Source organism: Schistocerca gregaria, unplaced genomic scaffold, assembly GCF_023897955.1.
Source record: "Schistocerca gregaria isolate iqSchGreg1 unplaced genomic scaffold, iqSchGreg1.2 ptg000077l, whole genome shotgun sequence".
NCBI classification, from domain to species: Eukaryota; Metazoa; Arthropoda; class Insecta; order Orthoptera; family Acrididae; genus Schistocerca; species Schistocerca gregaria.
This window is the reverse complement of record NW_026061710.1, coordinates 15,468,825-15,491,446: the sequence shown is the minus strand read 5'-3', so window position 1 is coordinate 15,491,446 and position 22,622 is coordinate 15,468,825. Positions and strand designations below refer to the sequence as shown.

Sequence of the window (22,622 nt, the reverse complement as noted above, 5' to 3'; positions counted from 1 at the left end):
GATTCCGACTACTAGATGTAGATAACCGAACAATCCTACCAATAAATACAGAAGTACGAGTATTAACAAGAGCATCAGATGTTCTACACTCATGAGCAGTTCCTGCATTAGGGGTTAAAATTGATGCAACGCCAGGTCGGTTAAATCAAGGAACATTCACAATAAATCGACCTGGATTATTCTTTGGACAATGCTCAGAAATCTGTGGAGCAAACCACAGATTTATACCAATTGTAATTGAAAGAACTTCAGTAAATTTATTTATTAAGTGATTATCTAAGATAATTTAAGGAGTTAGTTAAAATAAATAACATTAGAGTGTCAATCTAAAGTAACTAAAAAAAATTAGTACACCTTGAAATTCATCAGATGACTGAAAGTAAGTAATGGTCTCTTAAACCAAATCATAGTAAATTAACGACTACTTCTGATGGGGAAATTATATCCAAATCCCTCAAATATCCCCTCTTATATGATTCTCACTATTCATTATATTTTCAGCTACATTAATCTTGTTTAATCAAATAAACTTCTTCTCATTTAAACCTAACCTTATTAAAAGAGCAGAAAAAGGAACAATGGAAATAAAAAACTTAAATTGAAAATGATAACAAATCTATTCTCAACATTTGACCCATCAACTAACATCTTTAATTTATCATTAAATTGAACTAGAACATTTCTAGGACTATTATTAATCCCATCACTATTTTGACTTACACCATCACGAATTAACATTATCTGAAATAAACTAAATTTAACCTTACATAATGAATTTAAAACACTTCTTGGACCAAACTCATTTAATGGAACAACATTCATTTTCATCTCAATTTTTATTATAATATTATTTAACAATTTCATAGGATTATTCCCTTATATTTTTACTAGAACAAGACATTTAGCATTAACATTTGCAATTGCCCTACCTATATGGCTAAGATATATATTATTTGGATGAATTAACCATACTAATCATATATTTACACACCTTGTACCACAAGGTACACCGCCTGCATTAATATCATTTATAGTACTAATTGAAACAATTAGTAATGTTATTCGACCAGGTACATTAGCAGTACGGTTGGCAGCAAATATAATTGCAGGACACTTATTATTAACCTTATTAGGAAACACAGGACCATCTATAGCAATAAACTTAATCTCATTACTAATTATTGGACGAATACTTCTATTAATTCTAGAATCAGCAGTAGCAATAATTCAAGCCTATGTTTTCTCAATTCTAAGAACTCTATATTCTAGAGAAGTATATTAAACCTATGTTAACAACTCACTCAAACCACCCATTCCACTTAGTAGACTATAGACCTTGACCATTAACAGGAGCAATTGGAGCAATAGTCCTAGTATCAGGACTAGCAAAATGATTCCACCTATTTAATATTAACTTATTCATAATTGGATTTGGAATTACCCTACTAACTATAATTCAATGATGACGAGATGTAGTACGAGAAGGAACATATCAAGGATTACATACAGGATTTGTATCAATTGGATTACGATGAGGAATAATTTTATTTATTGCATCAGAGGTATTATTTTTCGTTTCTTTTTTTTGAGCATTCTTTAGAAGAAGATTAGCACCAACAATTGAACTAGGAATACTATGACCTCCAATAGGAATTCAACCCTTTAACCCTATACAAATTCCATTACTTAATACAGCTATTCTTTTAGCATCAGGAGTAACAGTAACATGAGCACATCATAGTTTAATGGAATCTAATCATACTCAAGCACTACAAGGATTATTCTTCACAGTGTTATTAGGACTATACTTTACAATACTTCAAGCATATGAATATTGAGAAGCACCTTTTACCATTGCAGATGCAGTTTATGGATCAACATTCTTTGTTGCAACAGGATTCCATGGTTTACACGTAATTATTGGAACAATCTTTTTATCAACATGTCTACTTCGACACTCAATAAATCAATTTTCACCAAGACATCACTTTGGATTTGAAGCAGCAGCATGATACTGACACTTCGTAGACGTAGTATGATTATTCTTATATATCTCTATTTATTGATGAGGTAGATAATTGTTTTTCTAGTATAAATAGTACATTTGACTTCCAATCAGAAAGCTTGATATAAATCAAGAAAAACAATTCTAATTCTATCAACAAGAGTTTTCATTAGATTTATTATTCCAATAATTGTTATAATCCTGGCAACAACACTATCAAAAAAATTAATTAATGATCGAGAAAAAAGATCACCATTTCAATGTGGGTTTGATCCAAAAAGATCAGCACGAATACCATTCTCAATACGATTCTTCCTAATCGCAGTAATCTTTTTAATTTTTGATGTAGAAATTGCACTAATTCTACCAATTGTAATTATTTTTAAAACTTCAGACATTATAATCTGAACAGTATCAACAATATTTTTTATTCTAGTTCTATTAGGAGGACTATACCATGAATGAAACCAAGGAGCATTACAATGAGCAGAATAAAGGGTTGTAGTTAAATATAACATTTGGGTTGCATTCAAAAAGTATTGATATTATCAATCAACCTTAAATAGAATAAGAAGCGAAATATTGCAGTCAGTTTCGACCTGGAAGATTGGTATGTACTACCCTTATTCTTATTAATTGAAGCCAAAAAGAGGCGTATTACAGTTAATAATATAATTGAACTATAATAGTTCCAATTAAGGAAATGTAAAGCCAATATGAGAGCTGCTAACTTTTTATATTAGCGGTTAAACTCCGTTAACATTTCTAAAATCTATATAGTTTAAATAAAACATTACATTTTCACTGTAAAAATAATATATCTAATACTTAAAAGTAAAAATACTTCCTTAACATCTTCAGTGTCACGCTCTAATTATAAGCTATTTAAGTAAACGAAAAACAATATTACCAAAATAAATATTCAAAAAATAAAAGTTAAAAGATAAATCTTGAAATTAGAATCATATCAACCTTGAATATAACCAATTAAATAAATAAATAATCTATATAAACCTTGACCACCAAGTAATTCACCTCAACCATAATCAAATGACTTAGATGAATAATAACCTATTTTTAAAGGAATATATCTAATAAACTTAGTTGAAAGAAAAGGTATAAATCATATAGAACCAGCAAATCTAACAAAAGAAAGTATACTTAAAGAAAATAAATTATGAGAAAAATCAAAATTAGAAATAAGATAACCTAAATAAGCACCTAAAATAACAACTGTAATAGTTAAAAACTTTAAATAATAAGGTAAAGCAATCACATGAGGAATAGGAAAAATTAATCAAGATAAAAGACTACCACCAAAAACAGCAACAAACAATAGACCAATTATTCCAAATGAAATATAATAACCCTTATCATCAAAAGAAAATCTAGAATAAAAATTATTATCACCAGATATTGAATAATAAAACAAACGAAAAGAATAAGAAGCAGTTAAACCAGTAGAAAAAAAATAAAGAAAAAAAATTAAACAATTAATTCATCTTAAACAAACCATCTCGAGAATTAAATCCTTTGAATAAAATCCCGCTAAAAAAGGTATTCCACACAAAGATAAACTAGAAACATTAAAACAAACTGAAGTTAAAGGTATGAAATTAACAATTGATCCTATAAAACGAATATCCTGAGAATCCTTCAAATTATGAATTATTGAACCTGCACATATAAATAATAATGCCTTAAATAAAGCATGAGCCAATAAATGAAAAAATGCAAGCTTTGGATAACCTATAGCCAAAACTCTTATTATTAAACCAAGTTGTCTTAAAGTAGAAAGAGCAATAATCTTCTACAAATCAAACTCTAAATTAGCGCCCAATCCAGCCATAAATATAGTTATACAACCAATTAAAAGTAAAAATCAACCACAATTATAAGTATCCAATATTGGTCTAAAACGAATTAATAAATAAACACCAGCAGTAACAAGAGTAGAAGAATGAACTAAAGCAGAAACAGGAGTAGGAGCTGCTATAGCAGCAGGAAGTCATGAAGAGAAAGGAATCTGAGCTCTCTTAGTTATAGCTGCTAAAACAATTAATATAGTAATAAGCTTTATTTCAAAAGAATTAGAAATAAAATCATAATAATAAATATAATTTCAACCACCAAAATTTAACATTCATGCAATAGAAATTAAAATAGCAACATCACCAATACGATTAGAAAGTGCAGTTAATATACCAGCACTATAAGATTTTACATTTTGATAATAAATAACTAAACAATAAGAAACTAAACCTAAACCATCTCAACCTAATAAAATTCTAATTAAATTAGGACTAATAATTAAAAAACCTATAGAAAGAATAAATATTAAAACAATAATAATAGAACGATTTATATTCTTTTCACCAGATATAAAATCCTCTCTATAATAAATAACCAAAGAAGAAATATATATAACAAAAGATATAAAAATAAGAGATATTCAATCCAAAATTAAAGTTATAACAACTATAGAACCATTTAAATTGAAAAGCTCTCTCTCAACAAAAACTCTATAATCAATTATTAAATAATAAATACCTAAAATAAAAATTATAGTTCTCGAAATAAACAAAGAAAAAAAACTCAAAGAACAAATAGAAAATAAATTCACGGCCTAAGATGAAAAACTTCATATCATTGATTCCACAAAACAATATTTTTAATTAAAATACTTAAGCAAACTAAACAAAGAAATATTCACCCTTTAAACAGAGAATATTTAAAGGCAATCAATGTAAAAGTAAAAGATGATATTCACGAAAATAACCAAGAGAACAAGTATAAACACCAGAATAATAATTCCCATGCTGAGAATAAGAATATATATACAAAGTATAAACAGCTCTAAAAAAAGATAAAAAAATCAAAGCAAAGAATCTAAAAGAAGATCAAGATATAATTCTATTTAATAATCTAATTTCACCTACCAAATTTAAAGAAGGAGGAGCAGCCATATTTGATGATCTTAAAAGAAATCATCATAAAGCCATTCTTGGCATCAAATTAATTATACCCTTGTTAATTAATAATCTTCGTCTACCTAAACGTTCATAAATAATATTAGATAAACAAAATAAACCAGAAGAACATAAACCATGACCAACCATTAGAGAATGAGAACCTACACAACCTCATCAATTCATAGTCATCAATCCACCAATAACCATTCTTATATGAGCAACAGAATAATATGCAATTAAAGACTTTAAATCAACCTGACGAAAACAAATAAATCTTACAATAACACCCCCAGATAAACCTAAAGACAATCAAAAATAATTAAACTTTAAACCCAAATAAGAAATAACCTTTATAACACGAAAAGTACCATAACCACATAACTTTAATAAAACACCAGCAAGAATTATTCTACCTGAAATAGGGGCCTCTACATGAGCCTTAGGAAGTCATAAATGAACCAAAAACATAGGTATCTTAACTAAAAAAGCCAAAATTATAAATACATAAAACATAAAATAATAAGAACCAAAATCAACCAATAAAGGAAAATATAAAGTATTAGAAAAATCATAAACCTTAAATAAAACTAATAATAAAGGTAATCTAGCAACCAAAGTATAAAAAATTAAATAAACACCAGCCTGCAAACGCTCAGGTTGATAACCCCAACCCAAAATTAAAAGTAAAGTAGGAACTAATCTAGCCTCAAAAAAAATATAAAAAGAAAGAAGACTTAATCTAGCAAATGAACAATAAAGCATAATTATTAAAATCAAAACCATAAAAACAAAAAAATTAGAATGATATGAAGTTAAATAAACTGAACCTCTAGCAGTGATTATTAAAGAACAAATCCAAAAACTAAGTAAAATTAAACTAAAAGAAAAATAATCAATACCAAAATAATATCTAATTATATTCAAATCAGCATATGAATAAACACAAATTATAAAAACAAAACCCGACAGAAACATTAAAGAATGAACCAACCATCAACAATTATTTAATAAACAAAGAGGGATCAAAAAATAGTTATAAATAAATACTTTAACATAAAGATAAACCAAAAGAATTAAAAAAATCATTACCATGAGAACGAATTATTGAAACTAAAATAGAAAGACCTAAAGCACCCTCACAAACAGAAAAAACTAAAAAAATAACAGGAAAAAAATAATCATAATCAAACTCAATAAGAAAAACAATAACTAACATAAATAAAGAAAGAACAATATATTCTAATCTCAAAAGAACCATTAATAAATGTTTACGTTTAGAAGAAAAAACATAAACACCAGCAAAATAAATCAATAAAGAAGTAAAAATAGAGAATATAAACATTAGTTTTAATAGTTTAAAAAAACGCCGGTCTTGTAAACCGGAAATAAGTCCAGCACCCACTTTTAAAACTTCAGAGGTGGAAAAGCTTCCATCATCGGTCCCCAAAACCGGTATTTTAAATAAACTAACCCCTGAAATGATCAAAATAATAATTATATCATTATCAAATGTAATAAATATTAATTTTATTAAATTAAGACACCCAATATCAATAATGCTTTTTATTATCCTTCAAACCTTCCTAGTTGGATTAATAACAGGAACAATAATAGAAAGATATTGATTATCATATATTTTATTTTAACATTTCTTGGTGGTATACTAGTATTATTTATTTACATTACAAGAATTGCATCAAACGAAATATTTCAGCCTAAATCAATCACTATAATTATTACATTAATAATTTGAGTATTTATCATATTAATATTAATTATTCTAGATATATATATATTTATAGACTTTTTCAAAAACACCGAAACTATAAATATTGATAATTCAATCAATTATCAAGAAATAACAATATCTTTAGAAAAATTATATAATAGACCAACATTCATTATTACAATAATAATAATAATTTATTTATTTTTAGCACTACTAGCAGTTGTTAAAATCACCAATTTATATTTGAATATAATTAGATATTATTTTGGTATTGATTATTTTTCTTTTAGTTTAATTTTACTTAGTTTCTGGATTTGTTCTTTAATAATCACTGCTAGAGGTTCAGTTTATTTAATTTCATATCATTCTAATTTTTTTGTTTTTATGGTTTTGATTTTAATAATTATGCTTTATTGTTCATTTGCTAGATTAAGTCTTCTTTCTTTTTATATTTTTTTTGAGGCTAGATTAGTTCCTACTTTACTTTTAATTTTGGGTTGGGGTTATCAACCTGAGCGTTTGCAGGCTGGTGTTTATTTAATTTTTTATACTTTGGTTGCTAGATTATCTTTATTATTAGTTTTATTTAAGGTTTATGATTTTTCTAATACTTTATATTTTCCTTTATTGGTTGATTTTGTTTCTTATTATTTTATGTTTTATGTATTTATAATTTTGGCTTTTTTAGTTAAGATACCTATGTTTTTGGTTCATTTATGACTTCCTAAGGCTCATGTAGAGGCCCCTATTTCAGGTAGAATAATTCTTGCTGGTGTTTTATTAAAGTTAGGTGGTTATGGTATTTTTCGTGTTATAAAGGTTATTTCTTATTTGGGTTTAAAGTTTAATTATTTTTGATTGTCTTTAGGTTTATCTGGGGGTGTTATTGTAAGATTTATTTGTTTTCGTCAGGTTGATTTAAAGTCTTTAATTGCATATTCTTCTGTTGCTCATATAAGAATGGTTATTGGTGGATTGATGACTATGAATTGATGAGGTTGTGTAGGTTCTCTTTCTCTAATGGTTGGTCATGGTTTATGTTCTTCTGGTTTATTTTGTTTATCAAATATTATTTATGAACGTTTAGGTAGACGAAGATTATTAATTAACAAGGGTATAATTAATTTGATGCCAAGAATGGCTTTATGATGATTTCTTTTAAGATCATCAAATATGGCTGCTCCTCCTTCTTTAAATTTGGTAGGTGAAATTAGATTATTAAATAGAATTATATCTTGATCTTCTTTTAGATTCTTTGCTTTGATTTTTTTATCTATTTTTAGAGCTGTTTATACTTTGTATATATATTCTTATTCTCAGCATGGGAATTATTATTCTGGTGTTTATACTTGTTCTCTTGGTTATTTTCGTGAATATCATCTTTTACTTTTACATTGATTGCCTTTAAATATTCTCTGTTTAAAGGGTGAATATTTCTTTGTTTAGTTTGCTTAAGTATTTTAATTAAAAATATTGTTTTGTGGAATCAATGATATGAAGTTTTTCATCTTAGGCCGTGAATTTATTTTCTATTTGTTCTTTGAGTTTTTTTTCTTTGTTTATTTCGAGAACTATAATTTTTATTTTAGGTATTTATTATTTAATAATTGATTATAGAGTTTTTGTTGAGTGAGAGCTTTTCAATTTAAATGATTCTATAGTTGTTATAACTTTAATTTTGGATTGAATATCTCTTATTTTTATATTTTTTGTTATATATATTTCTTCTTTGGTTATTTATTATAGAGAGGATTATATATCTGGTGAAAAGAATATAAATCGTTTTATTATTATTGTTTTAATATTTATTCTTTCTATAGGTTTTTTAATTATTAGTCCTAATTTAATTAGAATTTTATTAGGTTGAGATGGTTTAGGTTTAGTTTCTTATTGTTTAGTTATTTATTATCAAAATGTAAAATCTTATAGTGCTGGTATATTAACTGCACTTTCTAATCGTATTGGTGATGTTGCTATTTTAATTTCTATTGCATGAATGTTAAATTCTGGTGGTTGAAATTATATTTATTATTATGATTTTATTTCTAATTCTTTTGAAATAAAGCTCATTACTATATTAATTGTTTTAGCAGCTATAACTAAGAGAGCTCAGATTCCTTTCTCTTCATGACTTCCTGCTGCTATAGCAGCTCCTACTCCTGTTTCTGCTTTAGTTCATTCTTCTACTCTTGTTACTGCTGGTGTTTATTTATTAATTCGTTTTAGACCAATATTGGATACTTATAATTGTGGTTGATTTTTACTTTTAATTGGTTGTATAACTATATTTATGGCTGGATTGGGCGCTAATTTTGAGTTTGATTTAAAGAAGATTATTGCTCTTTCTACTTTAAGACAACTTGGTTTAATAATAAGAATTTTGGCTATAGGTTATCCAAAGCTTGCATTTTTTCTTTTATTGGCTCATGCTTTATTTAAGGCATTATTATTTATATGTGCAGGTTCAATAATTCATAATTTGAAGGATTCTCAGGATATTCGTTTTATAGGATCAATTGTTAATTTCATACCTTTAACTTCAGTTTGTTTTAATGTTTCTAGTTTATCTTTGTGTGGAATACCTTTTTTAGCGGGATTTTATTCAAAGGATTTAATTCTTGAGATGGTTTGTTTAAGATGAATTAATTGTTTAATTTTTTTTCTTTATTTTTTTTCTACTGGTTTAACTGCTTCTTATTCTTTTCGTTTGTTTTATTCTTCAATATCTGGTGATAATAATTTTTATTCTAGATTTTCTTTTGATGATAAGGGTTATTATATTTCATTTGGAATAATTGGTCTATTGTTTGTTGCTGTTTTTGGTGGTAGTCTTTTATCTTGATTAATTTTTCCTATTCCTCATGTGATTGCTTTACCTTATTATTTAAAGTTTTTAACTATTACAGTTGTTATTTTAGGTGCTTATTTAGGTTATCTTATTTCTAATTTTGATTTTTCTCATAATTTATTTTCTTTAAGTATACTTTCTTTTGTTAGATTTGCTGGTTCTATATGATTTATACCTTTTCTTTCAACTAAGTTTATTAGATATATTCCTTTAAAAATAGGTTATTATTCATCTAAGTCATTTGATTATGGTTGAGGTGAATTACTTGGTGGTCAAGGTTTATATAGATTATTTATTTATTTAATTGGTTATATTCAAGGTTGATATGATTCTAATTTCAAGATTTATCTTTTAACTTTTATTTTTTGAATATTTATTTTGGTAATATTGTTTTTCGTTTACTTAAATAGCTTATAATTAGAGCGTGACACTGAAGATGTTAAGGAAGTATTTTTACTTTTAAGTATTTATAAATATAGATATATTATTTTTACAGTGAAAATGTAATGTTTTATTTAAACTATATAAATTTTAGAAATGTTAACGGAGTTTAACCGCTAATATAAAAAGTTAGCAGCTTTCATATTGGCTTTACATTTCCGTAATTGGAACTATTATAGTTGAATTATATTATTAACAGTAATACGCCTCTTTTTGGCTTCAATTAATAAGAATAAGGGTAGTACATACCAATCTTCCAGGTCGAAACTGACTGCAATATTTCGCTTCTTATTCTATTTAAGGTTGATTGATAATATCAATACTTTTTGAATGCAACCCAAATGTTATATTTAACTACAACCCTTTATTCTGCTCATTGTAATGCTCCTTGGTTTCATTCATGGTATAGTCCTCCTAATAGAACTAGAATAAAAAATATTGTTGATACTGTTCAGATTATAATGTCTGAAGTTTTAAAAATAATTACAATTGGTAGAATTAGTGCAATTTCTACATCAAAAATTAAAAAGATTACTGCGATTAGGAAGAATCGTATTGAGAATGGTATTCGTGCTGATCTTTTTGGATCAAACCCACATTCAAATGGTGATCTTTTTTCTCGATCATTAATTAATTTTTTTGATAGTGTTGTTGCCAGGATTATAACAATTATTGGAATAATAAATCTAATGAAAACTCTTGTTGATTGAATTAGAATTGTTTTTCTTGATTTATATCAAGCTTTCTGATTGGAAGTCAAATGTACTATTTATACTAGAAAAACAATTATCTACCTCATCAATAAATAGAGATATATAAGAATAATCATACTACGTCTACGAAGTGTTAGTATCATGCTGCTGCTTCAAATCCAAATTGATGTCTTGGTGAAAATTGATTTATTGAGTGTCGAAGTAGTCATGTTGATAAAAAGATTGTTCCAATAATTACGTGTAAACCATGGAATCCTGTTGCAACAAAGAATGTTGATCCATAAACTGCATCTGCAATGGTAAAAGGTGCTTCTCAATATTCATATGCTTGAAGTATTGTAAAGTATAGTCCTAATAACACTGTGAAGAATAATCCTTGTAGTGCTTGAGTATGATTAGATTCCATTAAACTATGATGTGCTCATGTTACTGTTACTCCTGATGCTAAAAGAATAGCTGTATTAAGTAATGGAATTTGTATAGGGTTAAAGGGTTGAATTCCTATTGGAGGTCATAGTATTCCTAGTTCAATTGTTGGTGCTAATCTTCTTCTAAAGAATGCTCAAAAAAAAGAAACGAAAAATAATACCTCTGATGCAATAAATAAAATTATTCCTCATCGTAATCCAATTGATACAAATCCTGTATGTAATCCTTGATATGTTCCTTCTCGTACTACATCTCGTCATCATTGAATTATAGTTAGTAGGGTAATTCCAAATCCAATTATGAATAAGTTAATATTAAATAGGTGGAATCATTTTGCTAGTCCTGATACTAGGACTATTGCTCCAATTGCTCCTGTTAATGGTCAAGGTCTATAGTCTACTAAGTGGAATGGGTGGTTTGAGTGAGTTGTTAACATAGGTTTAATATACTTCTCTAGAATATAGAGTTCTTAGAATTGAGAAAACATAGGCTTGAATTATTGCTACTGCTGATTCTAGAATTAATAGAAGTATTTGTCCAATAATTAGTAATGAGATTAAGTTTATTGCTATAGATGGTCCTGTGTTTCCTAATAAGGTTAATAATAAGTGTCCTGCAATTATATTTGCTGCCAACCGTACTGCTAATGTACCTGGTCGAATAACATTACTAATTGTTTCAATTAGTACTATAAATGATATTAATGCAGGCGGTGTACCTTGTAGTACAAGGTGTGTAAATATATGATTAGTATGGTTAATTCATCCAAATAATATAAATCTTAGCCATATAGGTAGGGCAATTGCAAATGTTAATTCTAAATGTCTTTTTCTAGTAAAAATATAAGGGAATAATCCTATGAAATTGTTAAATAATATTATAATAAAAATTGAGATGAAAATGAATGTTGTTCCATTAAATGATTTTGGTCCAAGAAGTGTTTTAAATTCATTATGTAAGGTTAAATTTAGTTTATTTCAGATAATGTTAATTCGTGATGGTGTAAGTCAAAATAGTGATGGGATTAATAATAGTCCTAGAAATGTTCTAGTTCAATTTAATGATAAATTAAAGATGTTAGTTGATGGGTCAAATGTTGAGAATAGATTTGTTATCATTTTCAATTTAAGTTTTTTATTTCAATTGTTCCTTTTTCTGCTCTTTTAATAAGGTTAGGTTTAAATGAGAAGAAGTTTATTTGATTAAACAAGATTAATGTAGCTGAAAATATAATGAATAGTGAGAATCATATAAGAGGGGATATTTGAGGGATTTGGATATAATTTCCCCATCAGAAGTAGTCGTTAATTTACTATTATTTGGTTTAAGAGACCATTACTTACTTTCAGTCATCTGATGAATTTCAAGGTGTACTAATTTTTTTTAGTTACTTTAGATTGACACTCTAATGTTATTTATTTTAACTAACTCCTTAAATTATCTTAGATAATCACTTAATAAATAAATTTACTGAAGTTCTTTCAATTACAATTGGTATAAATCTGTGGTTTGCTCCACAGATTTCTGAGCATTGTCCAAAGAATAATCCAGGTCGATTTATTGTGAATGTTCCTTGATTTAACCGACCTGGCGTTGCATCAATTTTAACCCCTAATGCAGGAACTGCTCATGAGTGTAGAACATCTGATGCTCTTGTTAATACTCGTACTTCTGTATTTATTGGTAGGATTGTTCGGTTATCTACATCTAGTAGTCGGAATCCATCATTTTCTAGGTCTTGTTCTGGTGTTATATAAGTGTCAAATTCTACGTCTATGAAGTCTGAATATTCATATCTTCAATATCATTGTCGTCCAATGGTTTTAATTGTAATTATTGCATCTACTGAATCATCAAGTAAATATAATAGTCGTAATGATGGAAGGGCAATAAAAATTAATGTAATTGCTGGTAAAGCTGTTCAGATTGTTTCAATTAAATGTCCATGAAGTATATTACGGTTAGTATAGGCAATAAATAATATACAACTTAGGGCATAACCTACAATTACTGTAATTAATAATAATACGACCATAGTATGATCATGAAAGAATGATAATTGCTCCATTAATGGTGAAGCTCCATCTTGAAGAGATAAATTTGATCATGTTGCCATTAATAAATATTTTCTAATAAAAGGTCAAACCTTTATTTGTAGAGCTTAAATCTACTGCACTAATCTGCCATATTAGAATCTAGAGATTAATGGTAATTCTGAGTAACTATGTTCTGCAGGAGGGTTATTTTGTAGTCATTCTGTTGATCTTCTTATGTTAGCTCTAAATATAATTGCTCGGTTTGTAATCATTCTTTCTCATATAATTACAATGAATATAATGATTCCTACAATAGAAATTGTAGACCCAATTCTTGATACTACGTTTCATGATGTATATGCGTCTGGGTAGTCAGAGTATCGTCGAGGTATTCCTGCTAATCCTAGGAAGTGTTGAGGAAAGAATGTTAAATTTACTCCAATGAATATAATTGTAAATTGGATTTTTAATCATGTATTATTTATAGTTAATCCTGTAAATAGTGGATATCATTGAATGACACCTCCTATAATTGCAAATACTGCTCCTATAGATAATACATAATGAAAGTGGGCTACTACATAATATGTATCATGTAATACAATATCAAGTGATGAATTTGCTAATACTAATCCTGTTAATCCACCAATTGTAAATAGGAAAATAAATCCTAGAGCTCATAATAATGGTGGATTGAACTTGAATTTAGTTCCATATAATGTAGCTAATCATCTAAATACCTTAATTCCTGTAGGTACAGCAATAATTATTGTTGCTGATGTAAAATATGCTCGTGTGTCAACATCCATTCCTACTGTAAATATATGATGTGCTCATACAATAAATCCTATTAGTCCAATTGATAGTATAGCATAAATTATACCTAATGTTCCAAATGATTCAATTTTTCCTCTTTCTTGACATACAATATGTGAAATAATTCCGAACCCCGGTAGAATTAAAATATAAACTTCTGGGTGTCCAAAGAATCAAAATAGATGTTGATATAGAATTGGGTCACCCCCTCCTGCAGGGTCAAAGAATGATGTATTTAAATGTCGATCTGTTAATAATATAGTAATAGCTCCTGCTAAAACTGGAAGTGAAAGAAGGAGAAGTAATGCTGTAATAGCTACAGATCATACAAATAAAGGTGTTTGATCTAAAGTTATACTTTCTGATCGTATATTAATTGCTGTTGTAATGAAATTCACTGCACCAAGAATAGATGATACACCTGCTAAGTGCAGTGAAAAAATAGCTAGATCTACAGATGCACCCCCGTGTGCAATAGCTCCTGCTAGAGGAGGGTAAACTGTTCATCCTGTACCAGCACCATTATCTACTATAGAAGATGTAAGAAGAAGGGTTAGTGAAGGTGGTAGTAATCAAAAACTTATATTATTTATTCGTGGAAATGCTATATCTGGTGCACCAATTATTAGTGGAACAAGTCAATTACCAAATCCACCAATTATAATAGGTATTACTATAAAGAAAATTATTACGAATGCGTGAGCTGTAATAATAACATTATAAATCTGGTCATCCCCAATTAGAGATCCGGGTTGGCCAAGTTCAGCACGAATAAGTATTCTTATTGATGTTCCTACTATTCCTGCTCATGCTCCAAATATGAAGTGTAAAGTACCAATGTCCTTATGGTTTGTTGAGAATAATCATTTTTGCGGTAAGATGGCTGAATTTTAGGTGGTAGACTGTAAATCTACTTATGAGATGTTTTCTCTCTTATCATATTTAGGTCTTATATTCAATTATGATTCTAGACTGCAATTCTAGGGGTGTAAAATTTTGCTAAGGCCTAAAAGATAATTCTTTTAATTATAACTTTGAAGGTTATTAGTTTGATTAACATAAGTCCTTAGTATAATGAAATTAAGGTTGATGTTGAAATCAATCCTATTGTTGAAATTATTACTGTTGTAGGAAGAATGATTCTTGATTTTTGGGACTTTATCTTTATAGATCACGAATTTTCTGTGTATGATATAATTAGAGCTGAGAATCTAATACGTATATAGTAGTAGAGTGTAATTGTAGTTAGTACAACTATAATAGTTATAATAGTTGTTATATTGTTTTCTATTAATGATTGTATTACAATTCATTTTGGTAAGAATCCAAGGAATGGTGGTAGTCCACCTAAAGATAATAAAGATAAGAATATTATGAATTTAATTTCGGTTTTTATATTTCTGGCTGATTAAATTTGATTTATGAAAAATAAATTTATTTGCTTAAATAATAAAACTATAATTAATCTTAATAGTGAGTAAATAATGAAGTATAGTTCTCAGATGTTTTCTCTGACTGTTAATGATCTAATTACTCAACCTAGATGTCTGATTGATGAATATGCTAAAAGTTGTCGTAAGGATGTTTGATTTAAACCTCCTATTGCCCCAATAATAATTCTTAAGATAATAATTGTTCAAATAAAAGTTCTTAATTGAATACAATAAGATAAGACCATTATTGGGGCGATTTTTTGTCATGTTATTAATGTTAAACAACTATTTCATCTTGATGCTCCTATAACTTCTGGAAATCGGAAATGGAAAGGTGCAGCTCCAATCTTTAATAATAGTCTAGATCTAATTATTATTGATGGGATAAATTCTGTTTCCCATCCCATGGGATATTTTATTTGAACCAGCAAAATTGAAAATAATAATATTGTCGATGCTATTGCTTGGACAATACAATATTTAATTGATGATTCATTTATTATTATATTTTTATTTCTTGTTAGGAGCGGAATAAATGAAAGTAAGTTGATCTCAAGTCCTATTCAAACCCCAAATCAGGAATTTGATGAAATGGACAGGATCGTTCCTATCATTAATGTTGATAGGAAGAGAAGTTTTGTAGAGTTTTTGGTCATTAAAAAGGAGAGGATTGATACCTCTATAAATGGGGTATGAACCCATTAGCTTGTTTAGCTTACCTTTTTACATTAAGGTGTATGATGCACGTTAGTTTTTGATACTAAAGGAGGTAGTTTAATTCTATCTTATGTAATTTTAATGAAGGTAATTTTATTTACTTTATTTACCCTATCAAGGTAACCCTTTAATCAGGCACTTCATTTATTTAATATATAAATCGAAAGTTTCTTTTTGAAATTCTTTTATGTATTATTTTGTTTAATTAGGATTAATTTATCCTGCTCATTTTATATATATATATATATATATATATATATATATATATATATATATATATATATATTTATATATATATATATATATATATATAATAATTATAATTATAATAATATTACATTTAATTGAAATTAAAGTATTATAAGTTCATCTTACCATTATCAATTGATTATTTTAATCTGTCTCGCGTGTGTACCTATGATTATAGCTACTTATGTTTTTAGCTTAAAATAGGTTATTATAATACAATATATATAATAATATGTAATTTAATATTTAATATTATTATAATTGGATATAATAAATAAAATTATTAATTTAAATATAAAATATTCTAATTAATATAAATAATTATATTAATTATAATAATATAATTATGTAAATTATCTATAATTAGATTATTTAACTAATATATATGAAAGTTAACTTAATATAAAAAAAAGAATTCATATTAATAACATATTATATTAAATTACATAATTGTATAAAATATATTTATTATATTATTTAATCTTTCTTTATTTATTAGTGAAAAGGAAGATTAAATAAGAAAGAATATAATACATTTATTGCTATACATGTTCCATATTAATCTTTAATTATATATAATAGAGAAGTTGTTGTGGTCATACATAGGGGCGTTTCTTTTTTTTTTGTTAATGTTTGTGGTTTTTTTCTTTTTTTTTCTTTAAATATTTGAATCTTTTATTTTTTCCTGAATTAATAGATTTAAAATTTTCTTATTTTTTATTTTTAAAAGTTTTATTCTTGCTTGTTTATTCACTTTTTCTTTGTATTATATGTAAGTTTTGTTAGACTAAATGTTCTTTTTGCAGTAATTTGATTTAATTATCAAGTGATTTTGGATTTAGCAATTGATTTAGTATCGGCATAATTCGTGCCAGCAGCCGCGGTTATACGATTGATACAAGTGAATATTATTGGTTAAAACAGTTGTTTATATTATTAGGGTTGAAATATAAATTTGTAAGGTGAAATGTTAAAATTTATTTGTGGCCCTTTTTATGAATCTGTGAAATTTAAATAATAAACTAGGATTAGATACTCTATTATTTTAAATGTTAATTATATTTACCAGGGTACTATTAGTTAAGGTCTTTAAACCCAAAGAATTTGGCGGTATCTCATTCCATTCAGAGGAACCTACCCCATGATTGATAATACACGATTTACTCTACTTAATTTATTTGTTTGTATATCTCCGTTATCAGAGAATCTTTTTAGAGTTATAATTCTCAAGATTTATAATTATAAAATATTTCAGGTCAAGGTGCAGCTTATAGTTAAGAGGAGGTGGGTTACAATAGATTTTTGTTTATAACGGATTTGATTGTGAAATACTGTTAATGAAGATGGATTTGATAGTAAGTTAATTTATTTAATTTAACTGATATTGGCTCTGAGATGTGTACACATCGCCCGTCGCTCTCATTATTGATTATTCTATTTTATTTTAAAGTAGCTTCAATTTAGATTAGATAAGTCGTAACGTAGTAGGTGTACTGGAAAGTGTATCTAGGAAGAGTTTCAAGATATAACTTATTAGTAAAGTGTTTCATTTACACTGAAAATTTTTCTGTGCAAATCAGGATATCTAGATTATTTATTTTATTATATTTATTTTTTGTTTATTTAATTATTTAATATAAATAATTTTATTGTATTTTTGTCTTAGTATATTTTATAGAATTGATTTTTTAAATTATAGTTTATTGGTAATGTAAGTGTTTTATGAAATATTATTTTAAATTTTTTTAAGTAGATTTTATTTATTGTACGTTTTGTATCAGGGTTTATCAAAATTTTAGTATTTATTTTACTTGTCTCGATTTGGGTTGATTTATAAATAATTTATAGTTAATGTATCATAATTATTAATAAATTATTTATAGAAATGAGATGTTAATCGTTTCCCAAGATATCTAGTTTCTTAAGAAAAAATTTAATTTTTTAAAGTTATTTGTTTTTATTTTATTTTTTAAGTAAAAATATTAACTTATTTATTCTTTAAGGGATAAGCTTTGAAGTTAATAACCTATAATTTATTTTATAGAAATATAATAGTAAGCTTTAAACCAGCTATCTTTAAGATTACGTTTTAGTTCATTATCTTTTATTTTGATTTTATAAATATTTTAGGTTTTTTATTAAGATTATTAATTTAATTTTAAAATTTTTGTAATAATGATAGAATTAGTATATATATTTGTATTAAATTTTTACCTTGTGAACTTATTATAAGGAACTAGGCAAAATTGATTTCCGCCTGTTTATCAAAAACATGTCCTCTTGTTTATATTTTGAGGTCTGGCTGCTCACTGAGCGTATTTTTAAAGAGCCGCGGTATTTTGACCGTGCAAAGGTAGCATAATCATTAGTCTCTTAATTAGTGGCTGGAATGAATGGCTTGACGAGAAATCAACTGTCTCTTAATAAATTTTTGAATTTTACTTTTGAGTCAAAAGGCTTAAATTCTTCTTTAGGACGAGAAGACCCTATAGAGCTTGACATTTTACTTTTATATAGTTTTTTGTTTGTCTTTCTATATTTAATGATGATGTTTTGTTGGGGTGACATGAAGAATAGATAAACTCTTCATTATTATATCATTTATTTATGTTTGTTATTTTGATCCATAATTTATGATCATAAGATTAAGTTACCTTAGGGATAACAGCGTAATTGTTTTTGAGAGCTCATATCGACAAAGCAGATTGCGACCTCGATGTTGGATTAAGAAAAATTTTGGGTGCAGGAGCCCAATGATTAGGTCTGTTCGACCTTTAAATTCTTACATGATCTGAGTTCAGACCGGCGTGAGCCAGGTCGGTTTCTATCCTAAGATTGTTAATCCATATTAGTACGAAAGGACCATATGGTTAAAATATTTTTTGTTATATTGATTAATATTGATTTATTTACTATTTTGACAGATTAATGTGTTGAATTTAGAATTCATTTATGTAGATTTTTTCTACAAATAGTATTGATACTTTATGATTTATTTATATTTATTTTGAATTTTCTTTTATTAGTTATTTGTGTTTTAATTAGCGTTGCCTTTTTCACTTTATTAGAGCGTAGGGTTTTAGGTTATATTCAGATTCGAAAGGGTCCAAATAAGGTAGGTTTTGTTGGAATTCCTCAGCCATTTAGAGACGCTATTAAGTTAATTTGTAAGGAGCAGCCAATTCCTATTATATCTAATTACCTACTTTATTATTTTTCCCCTGTTTTTAATTTAATGATTTCTTTAGCCGTTTGAGTAATTTTTCCTTATTTAACTTATATGTGTTCTTTTTCTTATGGATTTTTATTTTTTTTATGTTGTACTAGATTAGGTGTTTATACTGTTATAATTGCTGGTTGATCTTCTAATTCAAATTATTCATTATTAGGTTCTCTTCGTTCTGTTGCTCAAACAATTTCTTATGAAGTTAGTTTAGCTTTAATTTTATTGTCTTTAATTATTTTAATTGGTAGTTTTAATATGTTTGATTTTATAAACTATCAGCTTTATTGTTGATTTATTATTATTTCTTTTCCTTTAGCTTTAGCTTGTTTTGCTTCTTGCTTAGCTGAAACTAATCGTACTCCTTTTGATTTTGCTGAAGGGCAATCTGAGTTAGTTTCAGGATTTAATATTGAGTATGGTGCGGGTGGTTTTACTTTAATTTTTTTAGCTGAATATACTAGAATTGTCTTCATAAGAATGTTATTGGCTTTAATTTTTTTGGGCGGTGATTTTTATTCTTTTATATTTTTTATTAAGCTTGCTATTATATCTTTTGGTTTTATTTGGGTTCGTGGAACATTACCACGGTTCCGTTATGATAAATTAATGTACTTAGCTTGAAAAAGTTTCTTACCTTTATCTTTGAATTTTTTTATTTTCTTTGTTGGTTTAAAGATTTTATTTATCTCATTTGTTTAGTGAAATTTTTTGAGAAAAGTTAATAGAAGAGTTAAACTTCTAATTTTATGTTTTCAAAACATATGCTTTTCCTAAGCTAATTAACTTTATTCCTTAATTAATTTATCTCATGCGTTTGCGACATGGACATTAATTAAGAAATATGTGAAGTAAATAATTGTTAAGATTTGACCTGTTATAATATAAGGTTCTTCAACAGGTCGTTTACCAATTCACGTTAGTAAGCATACAACAACTACTATAATTCAGAATAAAATTTGATTAATAGGGTAAAATTGAATGCCTCGGAATGGTGTTTTATTATAAAATGGTAAAATTATTAAGATTCTAATTGATAAAAATAATGCAATAACACCTCCTAACTTATTAGGGATAGATCGTAGAATTGCATATGCAAATAGGAAATATCATTCTGGTTGAATGTGAACTGGTGTTACTAATGGGTTGGCAGGTACAAAGTTATCTGGATCTCCTAATAGGTAAGGATTAATTAAACATAGTATAATTAATAATGATGTTATTATTACAAATGTAATAGAATCCTTAAGGGTAAAGTATGGATGGAATGGAATTTTTTCAATATCTCCATTTAGTCCAAGAGGATTATTAGATCCTGTTTGGTGAAGAAAAAATAAATGAATTGCTGCTATAGCAGCAATAATAAATGGTAATACAAAATGGAATGTGAAGAATCGATTTAATGTTGCATTATCAACAGCGAATCCTCCTCATACTCATTGGACTAAATCTGTTCCTAAGTATGGGATTGCTGATAATAAATTAGTAATTACTGTTGCACCTCAAAAAGATATTTGGCATTAGGGTAAGACATATCCTATAAATGCAGTTGCTATAACTAAAAATAAAATCACTGTACCAATTATTCAGGTATGTATATATATATAAGATCCATAGTAAATTCCCCGTCCTACATGTAAGTAAATACAAATAAAAAATATAGATGCTCCATTTGCGTGTAAGGTTCGGATAATTCAACCATTATTTACGTCTCGGCAGATGTGTACTACACTACTGAATGCTATTTCAATATTTGATGTATAATGTATAGCTAAAAATAGTCCAGTTACGATTTGAATTACCAAACATAACCCTAATAGGGATCCAAAATTTCATCAAAATGAAATATTTGTTGGGGCAGGTAAGTCAATTAAAGAGTTATTAATAATTTTAATTAAAGGATGTCTCAATCGTAAGGGTTTATTCATTAGTAATTATCTTATTTTACGAATAGGTCCCTGATTAATATTGGTGATTTTAACAACTGCTAGTAGTGCTAAAAATAAATAAATTATTATTATTATTGTAATAATGAATGTTGGTCTATTATATAATTTTTCTAAAGATATTGTTATTTCTTGATAATTGATTGAATTATCAATATTTATAGTTTCGGTGTTTTTGAAAAAGTCTATAAATATAGATATATCTAGAATAATTAATATTAATATGATAAATACTCACATTATTAATGTAATAATTATAGTGATTGATTTAGGCTGAAATATTTCGTTTGATGCAATTCTTGTAATGTAAATAAATAATACTAGTATACCACCAAGAAATGTTAAAAATAAAATATATGATAATCAATATCTTTCTATTATTGTTCCTGTTATTAATCCAACTAGGAAGGTTTGAAGGATAATAAAAAGCATTATTGATATTGGGTGTCTTAATTTAATAAAATTAATATTTATTACATTTGATAATGATATAATTATTATTTTGATCATTTCAGGGGTTAGTTTATTTAAAATACCGGTTTTGGGGACCGATGATGGAAGCTTTTCCACCTCTGAAGTTTTAAAAGTGGGGGCTGGACTTATTTCCGGTTTACAAGACCGGCGTTTTTTTTAAACTATTAAAACTAGTGTTTATATTCTCTATTTTTACTTCTTTATTGATTTACTTTGCTGGTGTTTATGTTTCTTCTTCTAAACGTAAACATTTATTATTGTTTCTTTTGAGATTAGAATATATTGTTCTTTCTTTATTTATGTTAGTTATTGTTTTTCTTATTGAGTTTGATTATGATTATTTTTTTCCTGTTATTTTTTTAGTTTTTTCTGTTTGTGAGGGTGCTTTAGGTCTTTCTATTTTAGTTTCAATAATTCGTTCTCATGGTAATGATTTTTTTAATTCTTTTGGTTTATCTTTATGTTAAAGTATTTATTTATAACTATTTTTTTGATCCCTCTTTGTTTATTAAATAATTGTTGATGGTTGGTTCATTCTTTAATGTTTCTGTCGGGTTTTGTTTTTATAATTTGTGTTTATTCATATGCTGA

General features: G+C 26.7%; 4 long non-coding RNA genes across 4 annotated transcripts in view; 2 read left to right on the top strand and 2 right to left on the bottom strand.

Moving 5' to 3' along the window:
* The window catches only part of LOC126301645 (uncharacterized), a 59,343-nt gene extending 43,239 nt beyond the window's left edge, over positions 1–16,104 (bottom strand). The window contains exon 1 of the long non-coding RNA XR_007553077.1: positions 15,529–16,104. This is a non-coding gene — a long non-coding RNA (uncharacterized LOC126301645). The remainder of the gene's footprint in view (positions 1–15,528) is intronic.
* The window catches only part of LOC126301641 (uncharacterized), an 83,759-nt gene extending 65,074 nt beyond the window's left edge, over positions 1–18,685 (bottom strand). Inside the window, exon 1 of the long non-coding RNA XR_007553071.1 lies at positions 18,603–18,685. This is a non-coding gene — a long non-coding RNA (uncharacterized LOC126301641). The remainder of the gene's footprint in view (positions 1–18,602) is intronic.
* LOC126301634 (uncharacterized) overlaps positions 1–22,622 on the top strand; it is a 377,864-nt gene that overhangs the window by 24,465 nt on the left and 330,777 nt on the right. The gene's annotated exons all lie outside the window — the stretch shown is intronic.
* The window catches only part of LOC126301639 (uncharacterized), a 32,077-nt gene continuing 27,457 nt past the window's right edge, over positions 18,003–22,622 (top strand). Inside the window, exon 1 of the long non-coding RNA XR_007553068.1 lies at positions 18,003–18,684. This is a non-coding gene — a long non-coding RNA (uncharacterized LOC126301639). The remainder of the gene's footprint in view (positions 18,685–22,622) is intronic.